Source organism: Lepus europaeus, chromosome 8 (genome assembly GCF_033115175.1).
Source record: "Lepus europaeus isolate LE1 chromosome 8, mLepTim1.pri, whole genome shotgun sequence".
NCBI lineage: Eukaryota > Metazoa > Chordata > Mammalia > Lagomorpha > Leporidae > Lepus > Lepus europaeus.
In genome coordinates this window covers 13,312,377-13,331,065 of record NC_084834.1, presented here as the reverse complement: position 1 = coordinate 13,331,065, position 18,689 = coordinate 13,312,377, and positions in this window count along the sequence as shown.

Genomic DNA, 18,689 nt, shown 5'->3' with positions numbered 1-18,689 from the left:
TCAACAACCAGGCAGTCAACCAAATGCTGCTACAGGAAGATACTCGGCTCCCCACCCAGAAAACAACAGCAGCCTGAGACATCGCCCCATGCCAGCAGGAAGTAGCTCTAAAGACAGATCATCATCCCTCTACCCTCCCTGGGCTTTTGGGACTAATGTAACCCCATAGAAATCCTGCTTTATAAAAAACAAAAGGGGGGAATGTTAGGAAACTGGTGCAGTTTTAGCCAGGTGGCTGCACAGCCCAGCTACCTGAGCCAGGCTCCACCCCCATCCTAATGGGATTCCCTGCCCGCCCTCAGGCAAAGTTTTAAAAGGGCCTGTTCCTGAATACATGCTCTCTTGGCTCTGCTCCCTGCTCTGTTGGCTTCTCATCCTCTCGCCTCTCTCCTCCCTCCTCTCTCCTCTCTGTCTCTCTCTCTTACAGTCTCCTCTTTTTCCTTTGCCGCCCCTTCACTCTGGTCTGTAGGGTATTCTCCAATAAACCCTTTCCCTTAAAAAAAAAAAAAAGGAAAAACATCATAAAATAGGTGGTTGGCTTTTGTCCTCAGATGTATTTAGCAATTCCTGGATTCTGAGACTGACAAAGTACATTCGGAAAGAACAGAAACTTTGTTTTTCAAATTTTGTAAGTGACTTGAAAACATTATAAATTACAAATTAGTTTCTTTACATGACTGTTGAAAGAAGAATAGGGAGATTGCCCCGGTAAGTAATATTGTATGATTTTCATAGAAATCACCAGCATTATATTACAAAGTCTATGACAAATGGTTCGCCTCCTTTCCTTTCCGGGGCTTGTTTCTATGAGAGACACTGAAACACATGATGATTCATGAATGGTTTCTTCTTTATATAGGTTAATTCAACAACTCTTTTAGGAGGGGTATAATGTTTTTATCAACAACCTCAAGATGAAGTGCTAGAAAATTCAACAAAAAGAATGGCTGAACTGTACATGTTTGTTAATCAGAAAACCTTTTAGGAGTTTGAATGTGATTATCTTAATTGTTAATCATGCTCAAATAACTTCTTGGCATAATTTCACAATAAATATATATGTGTTTACAGATGACATGCACACACACACACACACTCACAAACACAGGGGAACCAGAAACTCCACTAACAGACTACTGGAACTCATAAGAGAGCTTGGTAAGGTTGCAGGATATAAAATCAATGCAAAAAAAGTAATAGACTTTGTGTACCCAGACAATGCCAAGCCTGACAAAGAACTTGTAAGATCAGTCCCATTCACAATAGCTACAAAAATGTCAACACCTTGAAATAAATTGAACCAAGAAGGTGAAAGATCTCTACAATGAAAATTATTGAACATTAAAGAAAGAAATAGAAAACAGAGAAAAATGGAAAAATCTTCCATGTTCATGGATCAGAAGACATATCATCATAATGTCCATATGACAGAAAGAAATTTACAGATTCAATGTGATCCAATGAAAATACCAAAGGCATTCTCCTCAGATCTAAAGAATATGATGTTAAAATTCATATAGAAACACCAGAGAGCCCAACAAGCTCAAACAATACTAAACAACATAAACAAAACTGGGAGCATCACAATACTAGATTTCAAAGCATACTACAGGGGCCAGCACTGTGGTACAGTGGGTTAACGCCCTGGCCTGGTGTGCCGGAATCCTATATGGATGCTGGTTCAAGACCCGGCTGCTACACTTCCAATCCAGCTCTCTGCTATGGCCTGGAAAAGTAGCAGAAGACGGCCCAAGTCCTTGGGCCCCTGCATCCACATAGGAGACCTGGAAGAAGCTACTGGCTCCTGGCTTTGGATCGGCACAGCGCTGGCCATTGCGGCCAACTGGGGAGTGAACCATCAGATGGAAGATCTCTCTCTTTCTCTGTCTCTCCTCTCTCTGACTTTCAAATAAATAAATAAATAAATATTTTTTAAAAAAAATCATACTACAAGGCATTGATAATCAACACAGCTTGGATCTGACACTAGAATAAATACATAGATCAATGAAACAGAATAGAATCTTCATAAACCAATTCAACATGTACAACCAACTGATCTTTGGACAAATGAGCTAAAATCAATACCTAGAGAATGGTCAGTATCTTCAACAAATGGTGCTGGAAAGTTGGATATACATGTGCAGAAGTATGAGATAAGAACCCTACCTATATAGCTATATACCCTATACAAAAGTCAACTCAAAATGGGTCAAGAATCTAAAGCTATGACATGATACCATCAAACTGCTAGAGAACATTGGAGAACCTCTGCAAGACACTGGCATAGGCAAACACCTCTTGAAAAAGACCCTGGAAGCAAGGAGATCAAAGCAAAAATACACAAATGGGATTACACCAAAGTAAGAAACTTCTACAAAGCAAACACTCAACAAAGTGAAGAAGCAAATGACAGAATGGAATAAAACACTGGAAAACTATACAGCAGATAAAGGATTAAGATCTAGAATCTATAAAGAGCTCAAGAAACTCAACAACAACAAAACAAGCAACCCAGCTACAAAATGCTCAAAGGACTTGAACAGGCATTTTTCAAAAGAGGACATTCACGTAGCCAAGAGACACATGAAAAATCCTAAGGATCACTAGCTACCTGAGACATGCAAACAAAACCACCATGAGGTTTTACCTTACCTTAATTAAATTGGAATTCATGCAAATATCAACAAACAAGAAATGTTTGTGAGGACGTAGGAAAAAGATACCCTAATACACATCTGTGGAAATGTAGGTTAATACAGCCATTATGGAACACAGTATGAAGATTCCTCAAAAACAGGAAAATAGACCTATCATGTGACCCAGCCATCCCACACCTGGGAATTTACCAAGGGAAATGAAATCAGTGCATGAAAGAGTTATCTGTACCCCCATGTTTATTGTGGCTGAATTGCACAATAGCTAAGATATAAAATCAGCCCAACTGTCCATCAACCAATGACTGGGTAAAGAAAATGTGCTATATACATACTATGGAATACTATTCAACCACAAAAAAGAACGACATTCTGTCTTTTGCGATAAAAGGGATGCATTGGAAAACCATTATATTTAGTTAAATAAGCCAGTCCCCCAAAAGACAAATATCATATGCTTTCCTTGATCTCTGGTACCAAACAGAGTACAAAAATTTAATGTATATGAGAAAAATTCACATTTTGAGATGTGATTATTGTTTAAAGCCCTTGTCTGTAAATAATAATCTGATCCTCTACTATTCAGAACAGTGTTGTTGTTCTTTCTTACTATTGGTAAAATTTTTACTTAGTGGAGGGTTAAGCATATAATTTTAAAGTAAACTGAAAGTATGTTATTATAAAACTTAAAAGAAAGAATAAGAAAGGAAGGAGGAGGGAGAGTGGTATACTTGGACACAGACGTGACAGATTTTGCAAGACTTAAAAATAGAGGTTACCTATGAGACAAGAAATAGAAAAGGGGAATACAAACCAGTATATAGGCATCAATCGAATGTTTGGAGAGATGAAATTCAACTCCATTTTCATTTCATTATAAAAAAGAAAAAAAAGGACTATTCCAAGACAGTTGTGTTATCCACATGGAAAAGCAGAGAATAAAACTTCAGTTTCTTCTCCAACTACAACTTAAATTGCTGTATGAAGATATGTTGTCAGGCACCCGGGGTAGAGTACACACTTGGCAATTAATTTTATAAATGAGTACTGACTACATGAGGTTGTTTTCTCCCTTGTAAAGATATTTAAGCTTAAGAACAGACAATGCATAGTCTAGAAATTAATAGTTACCGTTTTGAAGCAATACATTTCATTTTTTATTTTGCTGGACACTTACCAATGAGTGGGGAAGAGTTCTTTCTCTGGTTTGAATAGACCCACATTTGGTAGTCCGTTTCTGAGCCCTAAGAGACAAAAAGAACTAAGCATCACAAGTCTTTGTCAGGGCATACTTCAAGGATGTATTTCCTTTTTTTTTTTTTTTTAGAAAACTTTAATAAATATAAATTTTGAAAGCATTTCCCCCCATAACCACCCTCCCACTTGCAAACCATCACATCTCCTACTCCCTCTCCCAACCAACTCTTCATTAAGATTCATTTTTAATTCGCTTTATATACAGAAGATCAACTTAGTATATGCTAAGAAAGATTTCAACACTTTGTACCCACACAGACACACAAAGCATAAAGTACTGTTTGAAGATAAGTCTTATAATTCACATAGTACAACACATTAAAGACAGAGATCCTACATGGGAAGCAAGTGCACAGTGACTCCTATTATTGATTTAACAAATAACACTCTTATTGATGACGTCAGTAATCACCAGAGGCTCTTGTCATGAGCTGCCAAGGCTATGGAAGCCTCTTGGGTTCACCAACTCCGGCCTTATTAGACAAGGTCACAGTCAAAGTGGAAGTTCTCTCCTCCCTTCAGAGAAAGGTGCCTCCTTCTTTGATGGCCTGTTCTTTCCACTGGGATCTCACTCACAGAGATCTTCCATTTAGGTCATTTTTTTTTGCCACAGTGTCTTGGCTTTCCATGCCTGAGAAACTCTCATGGGCTTTTTAGCCAGATCAAGGATGTATTTCTTTAGCGTTTCTACATTTCCAAAGAAGAAAATAATTGGGACCAGTGCCAATGCTCTTCGAGTTAACAGGACTGACCAAAGTAACTTCGGTCCCTCTCTGAGCCTCCAAGACTACACCCCAGATTCATGCCATATGACTTTTGACAAGGATCACAATGCTATTACCCCAAGTGACCTAAGGAATAAGGACTCATATTTATGCCACTTCACTAGTAAAGGGAAGTCTAATCCTGATCATTCCACTCTCAGCTATCTCCGGTCTCTTTGAAGAATGCTGTGTTTTAGTGGATTTAGCTGGCTTTCCATCATCTACACATGAGACCTGGATTAAGTTCTCAGCTCCAGGCATCAGCTCCACTGCTGCTGTAGGCACTTGTCGAGGGAAACCATAGACATAAACTCTTCTGTGTGTCTATGTCTCTCAAATAAAAGAAGTTTTTAAAAAAGACATGTATGTGGTGTGCACACACATTCCCCAAATAGCAAACTTTCATTCAACTCTTATCTTGCTCTTTAATAATTTATTAGAGGCACCAGATATATCATTCCCTGAATCAGCATCTAAGGCATACGGCTTTTATGCAGGTGTTCTTCATGTCAAAATTTACAAGGAGTGAGATTTTAGCATGGTGGTCTTAAGATGCCTGAGACTCACGCCACAACAGCTGGGTTCCAATCCAAGTTCTAGGTCCTCATTCTAGCTCCCTGCTAATGTGCATTCTGGGAAGCAGCTATGAATTCTCAAGTAACTGGGTCCCTGCCACCCACGTGGGATACCTGAATTGTACTCCTGGATCCAGACCTTAGCTTCAGACCACCCTTAGGTGCTGTGGGCATCTAGAGATTGAACCAACAGAAGGGAGCACCCTCTCTATGTATTTCTGTGTCTTCCTCTCTGTGTGTCTCTCTGTCTTTGTCTGTCTCTCTTGCTATCTCTGTCCTCTCTGACCCTCAAAAATTAAAAAAAATATTCAACTAGACATGTCTATTAGGTTTGTGTACACTGAGATGATAGGTGTGGGATTGGAGAAACCAGAATATACAGAAATAGCAACCCAACAGACAAGCTTATAACCTTCGTATTAGGAAGCACGTAAGATATTTGTGTGTGTGTGTGTGTGTGTGTATATATATATACACAAAAATAAAATACATGACAATAGCAATCTGAAATTATACTCCAATTTCATTAAATTGTAGCTTTCAGTTCACATGAAATTTAAAATCCGAACAGAAGAGCAATACCCATACATAGACAAATATATCTCCGATGTTTTCCATTCCCACATGTGCACATGGTTTTGGGACAAAATATATTGCTGCCTACGATTGGTATCTTTGCCCGGAACTGTATTTTACAAATATGCACTGTAAGCATGTGTGCATGTATCTGGATCAAGGGGAACACATATTCATCTCAAAAACCAAAGTTGTTATTTAACTAACTAAAAGTATCTTTCAGATTACTTACACTTAATCCTAGCACTGGTAGTGCCATATGGATAACGTCATTCACGGTGTCTAAATTGGTAACTGTTATAATTCCAGACTGTAAAAGGGAAAAGAAGAAAAAACTGCTAATACAGGAGAATGTTAAAGTATATGATTACATAATTATGAAACTCTTGGATTCAGAGTAAAGTTTGAGTAATGACAAAGCAAAATACATATGAAGCACCAAACCTTAATGATAACTGATTTTTATTACTTTACATAACACAAAGCCAGAAGAAAGAATTTCAATCAATTAACATATTTCTAATAGAGGAGTTATGGTACTAAAAATATAACTGCTAAGGCCCAAAGAGAAAGAACCTCAATTCAGAAAGAGCCCAACACCCAAAGAGTCTCCATCATGCAGGGAATAGTTCAACAAGGAGTTAGTCTCTCTCCTTCTCTTGATGAGTTGTGTTTTTATGTTTAGATTGATTTCTTTGCATATCATATGTTCAGTCCTCATCAAATGAGAGTAAGAACTGGCTCTCACAGGCATTCTTGCTCTGTAAACCACTATGTAGGGAATACCTTCTCCTAGTCAGATCATCCTTTTTAGATTTTCATTGTCAAAATGTATTGATTCCATGAACCCATAATTCAAGGCTGAAAATTCTAGACATTTGAGTTCTTTTTTGAGATACCCACAGAATTTTAAAACTGTATATGAACACTTTTACAGAGTTTTTTAAGGAAAAAAAAACTCTTTTAAAGGCTTACTCATCTTTTTCCAATTTATCTGGTTTGTAACATAATGAATTTTCATGGTATATGGAAATCATTAAATGCAAAATAAGCAGTACAAGGATATGGGCCTTCTTTTCTGATCCTGTTCTCTCTATGAACACAATAGATGGAGATGCTTATAAGCATGTAATTTAAATAACTATTCAATAATTAGAAAATATGGAAATGAGTTTCATTTCTTTTCCATATAAGATGTTATTTGATATATAACAGCCTAGGGAAATGTGACCAGATCTCTAAGAGTTTCATATGAATATTATGAAACAAAAGCAGCTATGTGCTCCAAGACATTGAAACAAATGTGCTGAAAATGAAAAAAAAAAAAAAAAGTAGAGGCTGTCCCAGCACAAAAACAGAAGATATTTCAAAATGGGAACTTTAGCTGTGAAAAATATCTGAAAGAACAATGCAGTGGGTGGACTAAAAAGCACAAGTGAGATGGCAAATAGGAAGACAACAAATTTGAAAATACATAAACTGGAAACAGCCAGTCTGAAGAAGGAAGAAAGGTATGACTGAAAAAATTAGAGCTTACTGCTCTAGTCCAGGGGAAGATAGTTTTTAAAAAGTGGAGAGAGTGTAGTCTCAGGGAAGAGTTGGGGAGAAAATGCCAGAGGAAACTCTACCAAAATTAGAGGGACATGGTGGACCTTCCATGGATGGCATGGATGCCCACAACTTGGGACTCCAATAGCCGAGAGCCAGCTCAGCAGCCCAGAGCCTACGCACTGGCATTGAAAAGTGAGGTGAGACCATACAGTAGTAGTAGTAGTCCAAGGCACTGGTGATTAAGCTGCAAAGAGAGCCTAGAGAAAACTTGGCTTTGAGCCCCAACGGGGATAGTGTACCTTCCAAGCTATAAGAGAAAAAAAAAAAAAGTATGGACACAATTTCTCTCCCCAATCACTTTACAATGCCATTCTGTAACAAGCCAATAGAGCAGGTGCCATTTTGGACATATGTAACAGCTGTGCCACCTGGTGTCCATGCCCAGCAACTAGTCGAGTGGAGACCCCTGACTGGTGGGAAGAACTAACAAGGGGATAGGAACCTGTGACTGTGTGAGGCTTCTCTACTGGGACTGTGAAAAAAACTGAGGGTGTGAGGCAGGATCCACGGTGAGGCTGGGACTCTGGACACTCACACTGGGAGACTCCACATGCTCACGGCTTCCTGGTTACCTGGACAGAGACATCGCTGGGGAATCTGAACTTACACTGAGGACTGCACAGATCCTTTGTGTGCTCCTTGGGACAGAGTGGATGAATATTATAGCCACTGGGGCTAGCGCTAAGGCACTGGTCTCCATTAAGGAGAAGAGCTCGGCTGAGTAGAAAAAATTTCCCTTCTGATAAAAAAGAGAGAGAGAGATGATTTACTGTGCCAAACCTGGGTGTATCACCTCAGACATGCCCTTAACCCCGGAGAACTGAACAGAGCTCCCTGACCACACCAACTACAAGCTAGATATTCACTGAAAGTAGACATTCCACTTATCTACAGAACCACAGTACAAAGATAAAATCCACTAGACAAAAAAAAAAAAAGAAGAAGAAAAGGAAGAAACCAACGAGTATCTCCACACATGCCAAACAACAAACCCACCAGTTCAAGAAACAAGAATAAGGAACACAACATGACACCCTGAAAAGAGTAAAACCCTTCAATACTAGATTGTGAATACATTGAGGCAGAAGAAATGAAGTTTAAAAGTTGATCATGATTACACAGAAGTTATCAGATACAAATGCACAAACTACTGAAATCTGAACAGGACATGAAAGAAAATTTCCTCCATGAAATTGAGACCTTAAAGAGAAATCAAAATGAAATGAAGAATTGAATAAAATGAATTAAAAATGCAGTGGGGAGCCTTAACAACAGGATCGGTGAAGAAGAAAGAATATGGGCCAGCGCCGCGGCTCAATAGGCTAATCCTCCGCCTGCAGTGCCGGCACACCAGGTTTGAGTCCCAGTCTGGGCACCAGATTCTGTCCCGGTTGCCCCTCTTCCAGGCCAGCTCTCTGCTGTGGCCCAGGAAGGCAGTGGAGGATGGCCCAAGTGCTTGGGCCCTGCACCCCATGGGAGACCAGGAGAAGCACCTGGCTCCAGCCTTTGGATCAGCATGGTGCGCCGGCTGCAGCGCACCAGCCGTGGCGGCCATTGGAGGGTGAACCAACAGCAAAGGAAGACCTTTCTCTCTGTCTCTCTCTCTCACTGCCCACTCTGCATATAGAAAAAAAAAAAGAAGAAAGAATATAAGACTTGGAAGACAAAGCACAGGAAACTATACAATGAAACCAAAGACAAGAGGAAATTAGAAACCTAAAAAACACTGTTGGAAATCTACAAGTTACTATAAAGTGACCCAACATACAGGTTCCAGAAGTTCCTGAAGGCATGGAAAGAGAGAAAAGATTAGAATGCCTTTTTAATGAAATAACGGAAAACTTCCCTAATTTGGAGAAAGAAAGTGACATCCAAGTACAGGAAGCACACGAAACTCCTAATAGACATAACCAGAAAATATCCTCATCATGCCACATTGTAATCAAACTCACCACAGTAAAACAGAAAGAGAAGATTCTAAAATGTGCATGTGAGAAATGCCACAGTACTTTTAGAGGATCTCCAGTTAGACTCACAGCAGACTTCTCATCAGAAACCCTACAAGCAAGGAGAGAATGGCCAGATATACTCCAAGGCTTAAAAGAAAAAAAAATGTCATCCAACAATATTATGCCTGCAAAGATCTCATTTTTGAGCAAAGGTGAAATAAAGATCTTCCATAACAAACAGAAATTCAAAGAATTTATCACCACCCGTCCAGCCCTACAAAAGATGCTTAAGGATGTGTTGCACACAGAAACATGGTCATCACTACAAAAGAAGGTAAAGGAAGAAAATCCCTCAGTAAAAGTTCAAAGGAAATTCAATGTAAAAAACAGGAATATTTTTGGGAAAATGGCAGGGCAAAGTAGTTACTTATTAATAGTCATCTTGAATGTAAATGCCTTCAAATCCCCCGTTAAAAGACACAGACTGGCTGAATGGATTAACAAACAAAACCCATCTATTTGCTGCCTACAAGAAGGAAAAAATGTTTGCACTCACTGTGAAATTTCCCCAAATTTGACAAAAATAAAAAGTTACAAATTAGCGGCTGGTGCTGTGGCATGGCGGGTAAGGTCGCTGCCTGTATGCTGGCATCCCATATGGGTGCCAGTTCAAGTCCCTGCTGCTCCACTTCCCATCCAGCTCTCTGCTGTGCCCTGGGAAAGCAGTAGAAGATGGCCCAAGTCCTTGGGCCCTGCACCCACGTGGGAGACCCGGAGGAAGTTCCTAGCTCCTGGCTTCGGATCAGAGTGCCTCCAGCCGTTGCAGCCATCTGGGGAGTGAACCAGTGGATGGAAGACCTCTCTCTGTGTGTGCCTCTCCTTCTCCCTCTGTGTAACTCTGACTTTCAAGTAAATAAATAAATCTTTTTTAAAAAGTTACAAATTAAAGGAACTCAGAAAATATCAAACAAAATAGATTCAAAGAAAACCATGTTTTGGCACATTGTGGTCATATTACTGTAAGTCAGAGAAGGAGCACAGATCCTGAAAGCAGGGATACAAAAATAGGCAAATAAGACAGTCACCATGGATCACTCAAGCTATCAGAAAGCATCGTGATCAGAACACAGTGGGATATCTGCAAGGCGTAGAGAGAGAAATATGATATTCTTTCCAGGTTCAGCAAAAGTACCTTTCAAGAGTGAAGCTGAGGGGCCGGCGCTGTGGTGCAGTGGGTGAGCGCCCTGGCCTGAAGTGCTGGCATCCCATATGGGTGCCGGTTCAAGACCTGGCTGCTCCACTTCCAGTCCAGCTCTCTACTGTGGCCTGGGAAAGCATTGGGATGGCCCAAGTCCCTAGGCCCCTGCACCTGTGTGGGAGACCTGGAAAAAGCTCCTGGCTCCTGGCTTCGGATCCATGCAGCTCTGGCCATTGCAGCCAATTGGGGAGTGAACCATCGGATGGAAGATCTCTCTCTCTCTCTCTCTCTCTCTCTCTCTCTCTCTCTCTCTGCATCTCCTCTCTCTGTGTAAGTCTGATTTTCAAATAAATAAAAAAAATTTTTTTTTTAAAAAAAAGGTGAAGCTGAAATCAACACATTTTTGGATGAAAGCAAATTAGAAAATTGGTTGGCACCAGAACTTTACTACAGGAAATGGCAAGTTTCTGTAAGATAAAATCAAGATAAAATTAGAGAAAACTCAGATTTTCAAGTGTGAATGAATAGCATTAGGTATGGTTATTTTATGAAAACCATACATAAATGAAACTGATTTTGAAAAATTCCAGGATGAGCAACCATTTGCCACAACTAAAACCAAAGCAGGTTGAGACAAGGGTGCTCCTCCCTACAGGAGAACTCCATTCTCAACTTCTTCAAGCAATTCCTCTGGTTATGGAAAACAGCTCATAAAAGATGCCTGGCTCTGATTAGCTGCTGGTAAATGGCTGTGTTGGACTAGGCTTTTTCTACTGCAAATACCACATTTTGTGATCTGAAGCTGCTGTAAAGAAAAAGTCAAATAGCGTATCAGTGTTATCATGGTCACCGTTATGAAGATCTGGGCTAGTGTGTCTTAATGTTAGAAATCAAATGTGATCCAACTGAAGCTATTCTTCCCTACAACATACAAAAATGAGGAAGACACACACCGATCTCTCCAAAGGTTCACCCCTTCAAGTTTAATTCAATCCTGACAGACTTTGGTATGGGACGTAACCAGCTCAATGCAATACCTAACTCCGAGAGTGGATTCTGTTCCACAAAGGGAGCATTACTAGAACAATCAATTGGAACATGACATGAACAACAGGTGACAATATTATTTATACCAATGTTCAATTTCCAGGTGAGGACTGTATGGTGTTTATCTAAGACTATATCTTGATCTTGGGAATACACAGGTATTCGAAGATAAAGGCATGCAGCATATGTAACTGCCTTCAGAAAGAAGCATATCCAGACACATATCAAGAGAGAGACAGAGAAAATAAATTATGGAACAAAAATAGGACAGGATGCTATCAAATCAGCACATTTGGGTGTGATATTCCTATCACTCTTTCACACATTTCAGGGTTTTAAAATTCCTTCCCAATAAATAAAAATATTTTAACATGAAATAAATATTGAAAAACTGGGAACAAACAAAACCATTGTTTGAAAGCAGTGACAAATGAAGAGAAATATTTAAATTCCCAGAATACTGGCTTGGGAAAAACACTTTATGAAAACATGAAACTTCGTGGATATTTAACAGGAAATATTCTTTCTAAGCATAAGCATTGAGTTATCGTGGATTCCCAATGCTTCATATAACCTAACGTTTACTTTTTATGTACACAAAAAAACTGCATGTGTAGGTAAAGATATATTTCTCCATGTTCCCTTCTGAATACTCTCTCTCTCCCATCTCTCTCTGTCACTCCAATCTCACTCTCTCCTCCCTCTTCTTCTCATCCCCTCCTCTGTTCCATTATATTGTTCCTCTTCCCATACTGCTTGATCTCTACCTGTTTCTCTACCTAAAACCTCTATCCCCATTGTCTCTACCTCTCTTTCAAAGTCAGGAAATTGGAATTTAAAATGTGGAGTCTGAAACACACTTACATAAGGAATGTTGCTATCGGTGAGTGATTCTATCTGCAGAAGTGTGGTCTGCTTTTGATCTTTCTCTTTCGACTCAGTTATACACCTGATAAAAATCATTAAGAAACAAAAATTAATGAATTAGCTAATCTTTCTCATCAAATCAATTCATGTGGCAAAAATTTTCTATATATTTCTCATCATTTATATGTACATATATACATATATATATATATACACACACGAAACTCTTGTTTGAGCTAGCTAATACATATACTGATACAGAGACATACATACGTATTTCTGTGCACAGATATCTATAGCATACTTACAGGATATAAATATATTTATGTATAAATAACTTTTATATTATTTATATTTAGATTTGTAGAACTCAGCAAGGTCAAAAGATGAGGAGTGGCATCGCTGTGGCATACGAGGTAACATCACCCACCGCCTGTGGCACCGGCATCCCATATGGGCACCGGTTCGAGGCCCGGCTGCTCCTCTTCCAATCCAGCTCCTGGCTATGGCCTGGGAAAGCAGTAGAAGATGGCCCAAGGCCTGGGCCCCTGTAGCTCCGCGGTAGACCAGGAAAAAGCTCCTGGCTCCTAGCTTCAGATCAGCCCAGCTCCAGCCACTGCGGCCACTTGGAGAGTGAACCAGTGGATGGAAGATCTTACCCTCCACCTTTCCTTCTTTCTGTAGCTCTACCTCCCAAACAGATAAATAAATAAATCTTTAAAAAGCCAAACCAAGAACAACAAAACCAGATGAGTAGGAAAATAATTCTGGGAAAGACGGCATGGCCTGGAAAATAATAGGGAGTGTCTTGATGTGTGGTTTGGGCAGCAGATCCACCCCTCAAAGTTTACCTATCTGGACCACCTTCATGGCTTCAAGTGTAGGAAGCAACAGGTGCTTTCAGACTCACTCAGTAGAGCACTGAGTAGATCCACTCAGCTACTGAGTAGCTCAGTACTAGCTACATTTATAGACATTTAATACATATTGGGAATATTGTTAGCTCTGATCCATAGGCTGTACGGAGGAAAAGATGAAAGATACATCTTGAACTTCTTCAACAATGAATACAACATTCATGTGAATGAGGGAACATGACTTACAGCACATGTAGAGGAACCAAGGATTGCAAGATCATCTGAGAGTATTTTTAAGTGGGAAGAGCATTTTTAAGTGGGAATCATGTAGGGGCACTGCTCGCAGAGATTTATGCCTCCTATCACACACTGAAGATTCAAAACGTGTATGCTAGAGAAATACCTGTCCAGCAAGCGTTCCCATTTTTCCATGAATGTTCTGGAACTGCAAGCAGAGAAGTCAGAGAAAATAGTAAGCTACATGAAAGACTAATTCCAACTGATTAAGACTACCATTGCAGATAAACACACCAGCAGGCAATTGTGGGTGACAGGGACTCAGGCTAAGTAGTGCCCTTGCATACAAGGGCTCTGGGTGGAGTCCGCTCTTGTACAGCCACATGACAGTGATGGGAAAGAGTTCTTAAAGGGAAGGAGAAGCTGACTTGAAACGAAACCCTGGATTGCAACTATGGGATGCTAGCTCAGTGATCACAGGAGTCACTGAACTGACATGAGTCTCAGTATCCACCATCGAAAGTGGAGGTCATTAAACCTCAGAGTGCTCTTGTAGCTTGAAGTGCTATTCAAATGGAAAAAGCATTATGATCAGATTAGGTCATACTGAAGAGACTGGGCATGTGAATGGAATGCTCTGAGCTCCCTTTAGCGGGGAAATCCATACCACTGTACTGCACAGAGGCTGCAGAATTGTCAGATGTCAAATAAATACCTCGAAAATCATTTCAGTGCTATGATGTGCTGAAGAATGTCAAAGCACCTAGTGTTTGGTGACTCATGTTTTATATCCTTTCTGCTACATCATGAATGTATTTGAAATCCAAAGTGAGAAAGATCTGCAGTTTCAAACATACATGGGCTTATAATTTACTAGCATCCAAAACAGCTGGGGAGTGATTAACTACATGAAAATAAAACTGACCATTTATATGACTGGGTCCTGTGCCGGCAGCATCTGTAATACCTTGCTCATGAATATCTGCATTATCCCGAGAGCAAACCCTGCTCGCTAGTAAACAGCCACGCCCTATTCCCCACCACCCCCAGATCCTACACATCCTAACTATCCATTCATCAGGTCATGAACATGTGATTTGTTGCTAATGTCTGGCTCTAATGAACACCACTGCTAGGAACATTTGTGCCCAAAAGTCAGAGTTAGGAACAAACATAGAATATATGTATGTTTACACTTTCCTTGGACCTACATTCCAGAGTGGAACTGCTCAGTCCTGTGGTCATCCTACATTGAACTCATGGAAGCAACACGTTTTTCTGCAGGGGCTGCCACATTTCCTATTTCTACCAGCAAGAGCTCCTCCATGCTGCATTTCTATGCCTTCTCAGGACATGCTTCCACAGCAAAGTGGACATTTCCTTGGCTTTCCACCTTCATATGGACTTGAACACCACTGGTTACTTATGCCAATTTGCATAAGAGTGATAACAGCCAACAGGAAATGTACTCGGAGCTGGGCGGTGTTGTAAATGTGTTGTATGTGTTTACATAGCTTCATAGCCAATACAGCCTATGTCCACCTCATGCCCACGCTTCTCCCTCATTCAAAAAACTGCCTAGTGGAACTCCTCATCAAAGGCACCACATATGCCCAAATAGGCAGCTTCCTTTCACCTGCAAGATTAAGAAGACATTAAGCAATAGGATCTGAGAACCTAGGGAGCAAAGTTGTCACGGCCAAGAAGACATGCAGACAGTGGTACAAGCATGTCTTTCTTCTCAGTAATATTTGCAAGCAGTTCCATCACAGAACTGAGTTAATTAACAGTTTGGATATATCTCCTTTGTATCAACTTCAATACGACCTGACAGACCTGGAGGGAGTGAGGAGAGCAGAGCAAAGAAGAGCACGAAGTGCCTGGGATGAACTGTCTATGTGAAAAACACACAGGACATATGGTTTGTGCCTGTTCAGAGCAGCAGGCAGGGGTTGCAAGGTACCTGTGTACACAAAAACATAGACACAAGATGTCTAGGGAATGGAGCCCCGTTTCCTTTCCTCATACCAGCCTCAAAATGGGCCTTGGAAAACTCACTCACATCCCATGAATCAAATCTTTGTTTCAGGTGGCTGTATCACTGAAGACACCAAATAGCAATTCTAGCAACCCAGGATATAATTTAATTTGTATAATCAAGTATTATTTCTTTAGGGCATTACTTTGGGAGAATCAAAGGATTTTTCCAAGCTGAATTGATCTACTCTACTAGTTGAAACACACAAAAGCCTAGACCTAGAGGATGGAGGATATTGGAGAGGGGTCCCAGAGCCTTGCTCTCTCAAATCTATTTTTACTAATCCAAAATACCCACTCCCCAAGTAGCTCATGGAGCCCTTGGAAAACCATTGCTCCAGACCAAAGCAAATCATTCCACAGTTCCCATTTCATTCTCTCCACACATATTGGCACATAAAAACTTCTTGGGGAAAATATGTGTCAGACAAGTGCCATGGCTGGAAGTCAAAGCATGAGGCAGCAGATTATTACAGGGTCAAATTAAAATGCTTATCATTCCCTCCCCACCCCCCCCCCCCAAAAAAAAACAAGTTTGGAAGAAAATTTAGGTGCATTTCTCTATCTTTGTTAGAAAAGGCAATAAGGGTTATATCCTTCCATATCAAAGTAAAGTTACAAGACTCAGCAGTAATACTTACAAGAACTTGGCCCTGTAGTTGACCATTGGCCACCCAATATTCAGGCACCTGGAGGCACTGGTATCACCTTCCTCAACAATGCATTTGGAAATCCATATTTCATTGACAGGGATTACATGTTTGTAGTAAATATTTTTGCCGTACCTAAAAAGATCATCAAGCAAGATGCTTTTTTTTTTTTCTTAAATGAGAGCACATCTTCTCCTGAGCAAACCCCAATTCTCCATGTTCCATAACCAAGAACACCTTACATCCATCTATTCCCTCTCAGTGCACAGCACAGGCAAGAGTCAGGTGGACCTTGACAAAAGCATGTGCTCAATGAAGGCTGGCCCACAAGGGGCCCCCACACACAAGATTAATGGCAGCCAGTGGCAACAGATGCATTGGTCTCTTTCTGAATGCTGACTGTGGACTCGAGGCCATACTCTATAGTTTAAAGGTGTTACATTTTAAGAGAATCACTCATTCTCTGGTCATGCACATCTGATTGACTTCAACAGAGTGTCTGAGGGGTTGAACAAAGATTAAATCATGGATGAATTATTTATAAAATTTTCTTCTTCACAGAGACAGACTATACATACATAATCTCGGAATAACCTTAGTTTCAGATATCACAAATACATTTGAATCTTAATTCTTCTACAAATTTTGCACCTTGAAAGCTGGGATGGTGAATGTCTGGTCCCTGGGCTGTACAAAGCCTGTGAAGTCATTGAGGCTGGCACTGCCAAGGCAACTAACTGCAAGCTGGATTCAAAATTCAATAAATCCCTAGCAGGCTAAATTTTTAAGTTGATGATTTTCTCCAGCCTGTGAAAGATGCTATAAATATTCAAATTGATCCTGGCCGGGTCGGGGGAGGGGACCCTCTCCACTCCTTCTCTAAAGACAGCTTATTTCAAATCCCCCCCCCCTTTTTTTTTGACAGGCAGAGTTAGACAGTGAGAGAGAGAGACAGAGAGAAAGGTCTTCCTTCCGTTGGTTAACCCCCGAAATGCCCGCTATGGCTGGTGCACTGCCAAACCGAAGCCAGGAGCCAGGTGCTTCTTCCTGGTCTCCCATGCGGGTGCAGGGCCCAAGCACCTGGGCCATCTTCCACTGCCTTCCCGGGCCACAGCAGAGAGTTGGACTGGAAGAGGAGCAACTGGGACAGAATCCGGTGCCCCAACCAGGACTAGAACCCGGGGTGCCGGCGGTGCAGGTGGAGGATTAGCCAAGTGAGCCACAACACCAGCTCAAATTTCCCTTCTTAAGATTTGGTTCAGATCATCTGCCCCACAGATTCTGGCTTAAAAAAATACTGTGGCCTACAGACTGCAGCCACGATAAAAGCACAAAACAAAGTGTACCTTAGTCCAAGTGCTCAACGTCTTATCCATAAGGGAAGAAATCACCTCTCATTTTTTTCTGCAGAGAGCACAAGGTGACGATATCGCAGCTTCAGCAGTGAGATTGCTCAGTACTGGTTTGGTCCGACCCACTTTCGCCCTCTGGCATGCTGCCTTGTTCCTTTACAAATCTAACTCTCAGGTGAGTGGTAGATGTGAAGAGCTCTAAGCCTTAAGGAGGATGTTCAGGGATTTGGCCACAGGGCTTCCTATGATTTAAAGCTATTGAAATGAAATTGTCATAAAATCTGCCATGGGATCCAAAAGAATACAAAGTGTTGAGGCAGCTGGGTGAGAGCCGGTACTATAATAAAGAGATCTAGTTTCAAACATGGGCTCACGGGGCCAGCACTGTGGCACAGTGGGCAAAGCCCTGGCCTGCTGAAGCACCGGAATCCCATATGGGCGCCAGTTCTAGTCCTGGCTGCTACTCTTCCAATCCAGCTCTCTGCTATGGCCTGGGATAGCAGTAGAAGATGGCCCAAGTCGTTGGGCCCCTGCACCCAGGCGGAAGACCCAGAAGAAGCTCCTGGCTCCTGGCTTCAGATCGGTGCAGCTCTGGCTGTTGTGGCCACCTAGGGAGTGAACCAATGGAGGGAAGACCTCTCTGTCTCCACATCTCTAACTCTGACTTTCAAATAAATAAAATAAATCTTAAGGAAAAAAATCATGGGCCCACGGCTACTGTGGTGACCTTGAGGCAGCCACTGGGGCTCTCTCAGCATCAGAGCCTGTTGGAAAACAAGAATGCAGACCCATCTCAGATAATGAAGGCAAGGATTAGGCAAGAGGAGGTACAAGATATCCTGAACACACCATACTGCGCTTAACACACCCCTGATCCAACATACCTCATATGATTGTCACTAAGATGAGACTGCATTTTATAAAACTGGGAGAGAGACAGAGAGAAAGGTCTTCCTTCCGTTGGTTCACCCCCGAAATGCCCGCTATGGCCGGTGCACTGCCAATCCTTGTTTCTCTGCTCTAGGACAGGGCAGAACTGGAAGCCAAGGGGAGGG